The sequence below is a fragment of the Echinops telfairi genome, unplaced genomic scaffold, assembly GCF_000313985.2.
Source record: "Echinops telfairi isolate 266 unplaced genomic scaffold, ASM31398v2 ScPeMD7_23;HRSCAF=83, whole genome shotgun sequence".
Lineage (NCBI taxonomy): Eukaryota > Metazoa > Chordata > Mammalia > Afrosoricida > Tenrecidae > Echinops > Echinops telfairi.
The window spans coordinates 11,442,351-11,450,428 of record NW_022103920.1 but is presented as its reverse complement, the minus strand read 5'-3'; positions in this window follow the sequence as shown (position 1 = coordinate 11,450,428).

The following is an 8,078-nucleotide window of genomic DNA, read 5'->3' as shown; positions in this document are numbered from 1 at the left end:
TCCGGAGAAAGACGGAAGGGTAGTATTGTCTGGGCCTGATTAAGAGAGTGTTTGGCTAAGAGATCTTGAGCAGGGTGACCGGTAGGAGAGAGGGACGGGAGCAAACAAAGAAAAAGATCTTAACATATGGGACTTCTGATTATTTGTGAGTTTGTTGACAAAAATTATTGAGGTTGTGGAGAACGTTAAAATCGAAAGTACTATTTTTTGGCTAGCCGACTCATTGTCCAATTGCTATTGAGGCCAAACTTGGTTACAGAAAAAGACCAGGCATTTAGAGTGGCAATCAGGATCCAAACCTAATTCAGTAAGGTTGGCAGTAGGCACCCCAAAGGACTGTCCTTAGGGGGTTGGGACAGAAGACTTACCATTGTGTCTCTAACTGCAGGGGGTATGGATAGAGGAGAAGGGCGTCCCCAGGTCCCCATTCGCACCCGTCAGTCAGGAGGTGGCCCGGTAACCCCAAGAGGGGTCCCGGTCAGAGGTAGGGGCCCAGTGGGAGAGTCCTGGACTCTCTGGAGCAGGAAGGTTCTCTGGCGCAGGCCTGCAGCTTTAACCAGCAGACAGGGACCTCAGATCAGAGAGAACACAATGGAAGTTGAGGAGGGGGCAGGGGCGGGCTGGCTTTCTGACCGGTAAAAATGGAGGTTGGTCAGGTTCAGGGTGAGAGGAAGGGGAAGCAGAAAGTTTTAGAGAAAGCACCGCAGGGCCGTAGATGCAAAACACACAAACAGGTAGAAAAGGCTCAGACACACCCTCTGCGTTCCAGTCCAGGCAGAAGGTTCAGTGACTGCTTGGCCTAGTGCTAGGAGTCCTGTTAAGGGCAGGAATCCCAGTAGGTAAACACAGACAAAAGGCTGGAGGCCACATGGGAGAAGATAGACACAGAAAAGATGGACACAAGAAACAGGCCTTATCGTCACACCCCTTTCAGGGAAAGGCAGTTATTTCCACTCCTCTTGGTACGAGGGTTGCAGAATAAACCCCTGCAATGGAGCCACACTCAGCTTCCTAGTGTACTTGCTTTTCAGGGCTTTCCACTAGTTAGCCTCCCGCGGACCCTATGTTCCCATCCGAGTTTGCTGGTTCTCGGTGTCCAGAGCGACAAACGAGACAGAATGAACATTCACAGAGAGGTACTGACCAGAAGTCGCTCATTCAGACAGGCTCCGGAGGTTCGAGAGGAGAGGAGGGATGGGCTACGTCACAGCAGGGTCGGGACAGCACGGACCCTGTGTCCCTACCTCCCCTAGGTTTGCGGCACCAAATGTAAAGGTGAAACTGAGGTGCAGGTAGACAAACAGACATAACTGTCAGGACAAGGGAAAGCAGAAACAGAAATAGCTTTATCAGGAGGTGGGGAGGGAGCTCAGGATGAGGTTCCGGGGTTCCCTGACCTAGGCCACCAGCAGCTGGGGGCAGAGGTTTTTAAAGGGGTGGTGAGGAATGTATGGCAATTAGCATGTGGGGTCTGGAAACTCAGAGAATTGCTTGTTGACTCTTTGCAGCCTTCTTTGAACCCAGAGCATCTGGTTTCACTAGTTATCTGATGGTTATCTTATCTGGCGCCATCTGCTGCTGACCTTGGGGATGTGCAGGGAAGCACCTGCAGGGCCAGGACCTGCTTCAGCTTAGTCCAAACAGGGCTGCCTAGTTGGGACACGGCCCAAACATTTGGACCAGGAAGCAAACCTTCTAGGTTAGAAGGTCAGTGCCACCAGGACCAGGGTGATGGCTTAGTAGCCGCAGGGTCACCAACAGCTAGGTGGCCTGTGACTCAAAGTGAAATCTCCGTAAATAATTGTGGAAAGAAAGGAAGAAAGAGGGAGAGAGAGATGGAAGGAGAGGTCCCTCAGGAGGTTTGCTCCTTGTTGTTGCTGCTGTGCTGTGAGAGACAAGCTGGCCCTCCAACAGAGCAAAATGGGCCTGGTCCTGTGACAGCCAAAGATTGACAATAGGTGGGACCATGGTGGTCCACGGGGTTTTCACAGATTGATGATCGGTGGGACCATGATGGTCCACGGGGTTTTCACAGATTGACGATAGGTGGGACTGTGGTGGTCCACGGGGTTTTCACAGATTGACGATCGGTGGGACCGTGGTGGTCCATGGGGTTTTCACAGATTGACAATAGGTGGGACCATGGTGACCCACGGGGTTTTCACAGATTGACGATAGGTGGGACCATGGTGACCCGCGGGGTTTTCACAGATTGACGATCGGTGGGACCATGGTGATCCACAGGGTTTTCTTTGGTTGTTTTTGGTTCCAGAAGGAGATAAGCAGGCCTTTCTTTCTAGTCCATCTTAGTCGGGAAGCTCCGCTGAGACCCAGGCAGCATCACAACATCATGCAAACCTCTGTTGGCAGAGGTCTGTTGGCTGTGCATGAGGTGGGTGAGCTAGGAATCAAACCAGGCCCCCTGCAAGGGTGGTGAGAATGCTACCATTGCCGACAACCAATCAATGGCTCAGCTGTGCCCTGCCACCAAATTTTATTTCAGGGATTCTTATGCAAAACAGATGGGGTGGAAATGGTACTTGCTCTGGTGGAGAGAATGCAGACTGAGAAGCTCAGCCAAAGGAGATGAAGCCCTAATGATGGGAAGCTTGTCTTATTTCCCACTGTGCCTCAGTTTCCCCCACTTACTGTTGTTGACTAAAGGCTTGCTGAGCATCATGACTGAGTTGAGAAGGCAAGTTTCACCAGGGGTGGGGGTGGGGGTCTCTGCCATCTAGCCCACAGGGAGAGCCTGATGTTAGAGAAACATGTTTCCCAGTCAAGCGAAGCCTGCCTTGGCGTTCTTTATCATACCTCCCACCCCACCCACCTGTGAGTGAGATTATTTTAAGAAGGAAAACAAGCATGCAATCATTTCATTTGCTTACTCAGGTTCTGCCACCACCTTCTTCTCCAGCTTGGGTCTGACATGTGTGATTAAAGTGTGGGGCTTGGCTCACTGGCCCCCAGACTTGTTGGATTCTGGGGATCATAGTCTCACCTGCTGTGCTCCACCAAGCCAAGTGGGGGAAACGGAAAGCCGGGAAGAGAGTGTACGTGGACAAACTCTCAACATTCATACGCTCAGGAGTCTGGGAGGCCAAGGCCCCCCATGGAGGAAACTTTGACGTTTGTGGGTTGGAGAAGCACCCTGCTACATTCTCCTAAGTAAAAGTTATCCCACGGTGTCCCCCATAATAAAGCCAATTTTAACGTGCTACTTGAAAGCACGTGGCTGCTACTATGTAAGCTTGAAGGCCAACTGCTTCAAGGCTATCTGCCTGAAGGTTATCTGCATCAAAAGCAACCAGACCCTATTGTCTGCCCCACCCTAAGTAGGCCCACTCCCTTCTGATAAGGATAATGAATTGTTCCCCTGGAGAAGAGCTCAAAGACACCTAACCAACTCAGACGACCAGGGGTAGGCTGCCATCTTGACTCTGGAGCCCACCCATCTTGCTACATTTGTGCCTTCCTGTCACATGTGTGCCCTTAGCACATCCCTTCCTATTATGTGTACACCCCTAGCTCGACCCCCTCTTGTTACATGTATGTCTATTGTACAACCCCTTCCTGTTATGTATGACAAATGAATGGAATTTTGTCTTGAAGCATGGTGTAGCACGGATAACAGTCTTAATACAACAGTGTTTACCATGGCCTGAGTGCCCAAGATCATATACGCTTGTGAGATTACATCACTGACTTTCTCGCTCTCTGCGTGGACCTGGCTCCTGAAGTCATGATGGAGAGGGGAGCCTAGCATGCTTTATCTTGTCTGATGACTCTTTAATTTACCCTTCAATTACACAACCGCCTCTTAGACCCATTTGGTTGTGGGGAGGCTGGTCCCCCACAGCCAAGAAGCTTTCAGCTCCTCAGTGAGGCAAGAGTCAAACCAGAAGACACATTCTTTACTTTCCCTGCCATTGAGTCAATGATGACTCACAGCAACCCCCTAGGACAGGGTAGAACTATCCCTGTGAGTTTCTGAGATTGTAATTCTTTACAGGAATCCAAAGCCCCATCTGGTGGTTTTGAACTGCTGACCTGATAGATCACAGCCCAACTTGTAACCAATAGGCCACCAAGATAAACCATCGTTTGGATTTAAGAAAACAAAAGGGGTTATTTTTTGGTTCAAGGCTTGCAGACGGTCACCCAAGGGCCAGCAATTTGTCTTCATCTGCCTGGAGTGGAGGAACAGAAGAAGAAGGGGGGTCGGGGACGCCAGGAGGAAATGAATGTAGGCTAATTGCCTCCATAAACAATGACCTCCCTTGACGTGACATTAGAACTGGGTGGTGCTCATTGGGTGCTCAGAACTGTCTCGCTGACACACACCATCATGCCCATGATCCTGGCTCTTGGCTGGTTTACCTGACATGATATTGGCTCTCTTTTTACATATGTTCCTTGTCTGTCTGTCACTTCCATTCAGTTGTCACTGCCCCCAAAGCCAGAGGCTTTGTGTGTGTCCCTGGTGCCCAGAGCTGTGCCTGGCACATGTTGTTGGTGTTGTTAGATGCCATCAAGTCAGTTCCAACTCAGAGCAACCCTATTGCTGCAGAATGAAACACTGCCCAGTGGGTCTCAGCCTTCCTCATGCTGCGACCCTTTCATACAGCTTCTCATGTGGTAGTGACCCCCCCAACCGTAACAGTATTGTCGTTGCTACTTCATCACTGTCATTTTGCTACTGTGATGAATCGTCATGTAAATATCTGATATGCAGGATGTGTTTTCATCGTTATGAATTGAGCATAATTAAAGCATAGTGATTCATCACAAAAACATTGCACAATTATTGATTGTGAAATATCTATTTCTAATGACAAATAAATGGAATTTTGTCTTGAAGCATGGTGTAGCATGGATAACAGTCTTAATACAACAGTAAACTACATTGCTACATTTTGCGACAGTCTGCGTAAAAAGCCAGTATCAGTGAGAAAGTTGAGATCGCTTCTTTCTCACCAGATCAGCATATCTGCATGTGGGCAGACCCACCTGGAGACGGACAGAGGAGCAGTGTCTCAGTTCCTAAGGCCATCAGAAATATGTGTTTTCTGATGGTCTTCGGCAACCCCTGTGAAAGGGTCATGCCACCCCCCCAAAGGGGTCGCGACCCACAAGTTGAGAACCCTGCACTAGCCGGTCCTGCGCCTTCCTCGCAATTGTGTTCAAGCCCATCGTTGCAGCCACGTTGTCAACTCATCTTGCTGAGGTCCTTCCTCTTTCTGGTGCCCATCTGCTTCACCAAGCAGGATGTCCTCCATCAGGGACTGGTCTCTCCTAAGAACTTGGCCCAAGTCCATGAGAATCAGTCTCACCATCCTTGCTTCCACGAACCTTCTAGCTCTTCTATTTCCGAGACAGCCCCGGGGCTGTCTGTCCATTTGTGGTACAGTGGTGGTTTGCGTGTGGCTGTGATGCCGGAAGCTATGTCACTAGTATTTCAAAGACCAGCAGGGTCACCTAAAGGGAGCAGGTTTAAGCAGCGCTTCCAGACTAAGAACAGAGTACAAAGAACAAAAGAGTGTTGACTTTGAGGAATTCACCGCTGAAAACCTTATGAACAGTCTAGCAAAGAATAGCACCCAACGCTTGTCCGTGGAATGGATGAATTTCCCTGTGGAGTGAATGAGCTGCATGTCAGAGCTCATTGGGATCATTGATATGCTTTGAGCAGTGGTTCTGGACCAGGCTTTTTGCCAGATGTGTGACAGTTTCAGACCACATGGATTCCTTCGCCGTACTCTAAGGGGGCAGGGATGACCTCTGGTTCTCCTTTGACAGACACGAAAGTGAAGTTCAGGGAGGGTGAGTGATTTAGTGACAGTTAGTGGCTGAGCCCGTTTGGGGCCATCAGATCATGTCAATAACGCCCATGCTCTTTCCCACCGGGAAGCATGTGCCTAGACTCAGTTCTCCCACAGTGCCTATACCGTGTCGAACTACAAGCCAAAGCTTCTGGTGGGAAGTAGCTCCCCTGACACCTGGCACTGAGGGGTTTCAATAAGTTCAGGTACGGGACAGAGCGGCCAAGAAACCAGGGGGCTGCTTGAGTTCAGGCTGCATGCCCTCAGCAGTGCCTCACAAGGGTCAGGACGGGGGACTGTGGCCTTCTAAGGAAGGAAAGCTCATGTGGTGTGTGGTCCTTGCAAGCTTCACTGAATCTCTTCTCAGTTACAAGAAGACCAGAGCAGACCCAGAGGCACGCACACAAGGGGTGACAGACAGGAGACGGGAGGGCCCGTCCCTAAGCAAAGGAACGTCAAAGGTCGCCGACAGACAGAACAAGAGCAAGCTCCATGAGGGGCTGACAGGCAAGACCCTGATTGGGAGCTTTAGCCCCCAGAATGGTTAGGAAACAAATGCCCCTTCTTTTAAAGCCATCCACTTGAAGTCGAAGGTTAACCCAAAAGAGGAAGCCGGTCGGGAGAGGGATTGACACCATGGCTGCAGTAATGGGCTCAAAAATACAATTGGGGGGCTGGTGCGGGGGCAGGCAGTGTTGCCTTCCGTCCTGCACAGCATCTCTGGGTCAGCGTTGACCCAAGGCCACTTAACCACAATGTCGTGTGGTTTTTCTGCTGTGGCAGCACTCGGCACGAAGGCAGCTGCCCAGACACTGGTGGTGAGAAGGGAATCAGAGAGTTAGGACTCACCCTCCTCCTGTCTGTCCTCCTGAGAGCATATTCTCAGACCCTCCTTTCAAACGGAGTCACACGCGCAGGCGTGAGCCGAGTGGAGACCTCGACACATCTCTTTAGGGGGGCACCATTCAATGCATCACCCCAGGGACCCTGCTCTTCCTCTGCAGGAGCGCCTACCTTGGCACGCCATCCTGCCAAACATTACCGCATCCCGATTGGCATTCCATGGGTGCCTTTGTGACTGCTCAGCTGATGGAAGGGTCTCATGTGTCATGGCTCTGAATATCATTATTCAAATCACTCTGGTGGATGTCGAAGATAAAAGGAAATGTTTTATTTTGTGTTCATTAAGCACGAGGGGAAGTGTTTCCCCTGGCTGCCTACTCATTACGCCTGTTATGGTTAATGGGAGTTAAATTCTAACATCACATCAAGGCGGGGGAGATGATCCCTCAAATGCTTGGAAGCTCCTTCCTCCAAATTGCAGATCAAAGCTGGGTTATGAACTTCTATGCGGTCTTGCGAATGGATTCCATTAACTGTATTCTTTGATTTTTCTTTCTTTTTTTTTTCTCCCCACCTCCAAACGCTAACTTCCCCTATGTAGAGATGATTACAGAAATTTTTGAAAGCGGGAGAGATCGTGAGGTCTTCCAGAAGCTTCTACTACAACGGGGTTTCCCCACCAAGGGAGAGGAACTGTCATTATCCAAGCGTCAGGGAGCCTCCAGGGACTAAGCTTATGTTTTCTCACTCACTCCTCACACAATCTCGAGGAGAAATGTCTGTCTGATCACCGGACAACCAAGGCTTAGGTCGCTAACTCAAAAACCCAACCCCAAACTGGTTGCCGTCCAAGTAATGCAAACCCATAGCGACCGACCTAGAGGACCGAGCAGAACTACCCCGAGGAACCTCAGGCAGCCACCTTCTGCACAGGCTGCAGTCGTAATGGAAGCAAAACAAAACCGGTCCTCTTACGGAAGGAGACTGACACGTACCTGTCTCCCATGGACCAGCTGATGGGTTTGAATTGCCAACTTTTCCAGGAGCGCCCGACATTCCATCCCCTGGGCCCTCAGGGCTCCTCTGGGTGATGCAGTGGTGGCGGTGGCCGTGGGTGCTGAGGGAGTCCCAACACATAGGGACTCTCTGTACCACAGAAAGAAATATTGCCCGGATCTGTGCCGTCCACACAATTATTGCTCAGTCTGAGCCCGTGAGAGAGTCAGCCCCAAATCACACGGCTCAGGAGAGAAGAAACACTGCTCCCAGGTTGTCTATTTGCTGTGGGATGTCCCTGACTTTCCACCTGCCGCACCGACCTGGCTCCTTGGTTTCCGAGGGCTGCAGGAACACAGCACCACGAATCAGGTAGCGTCCAAGAGCAGAAAAGGGCGAGGTCTCTGGGTCCCTCTC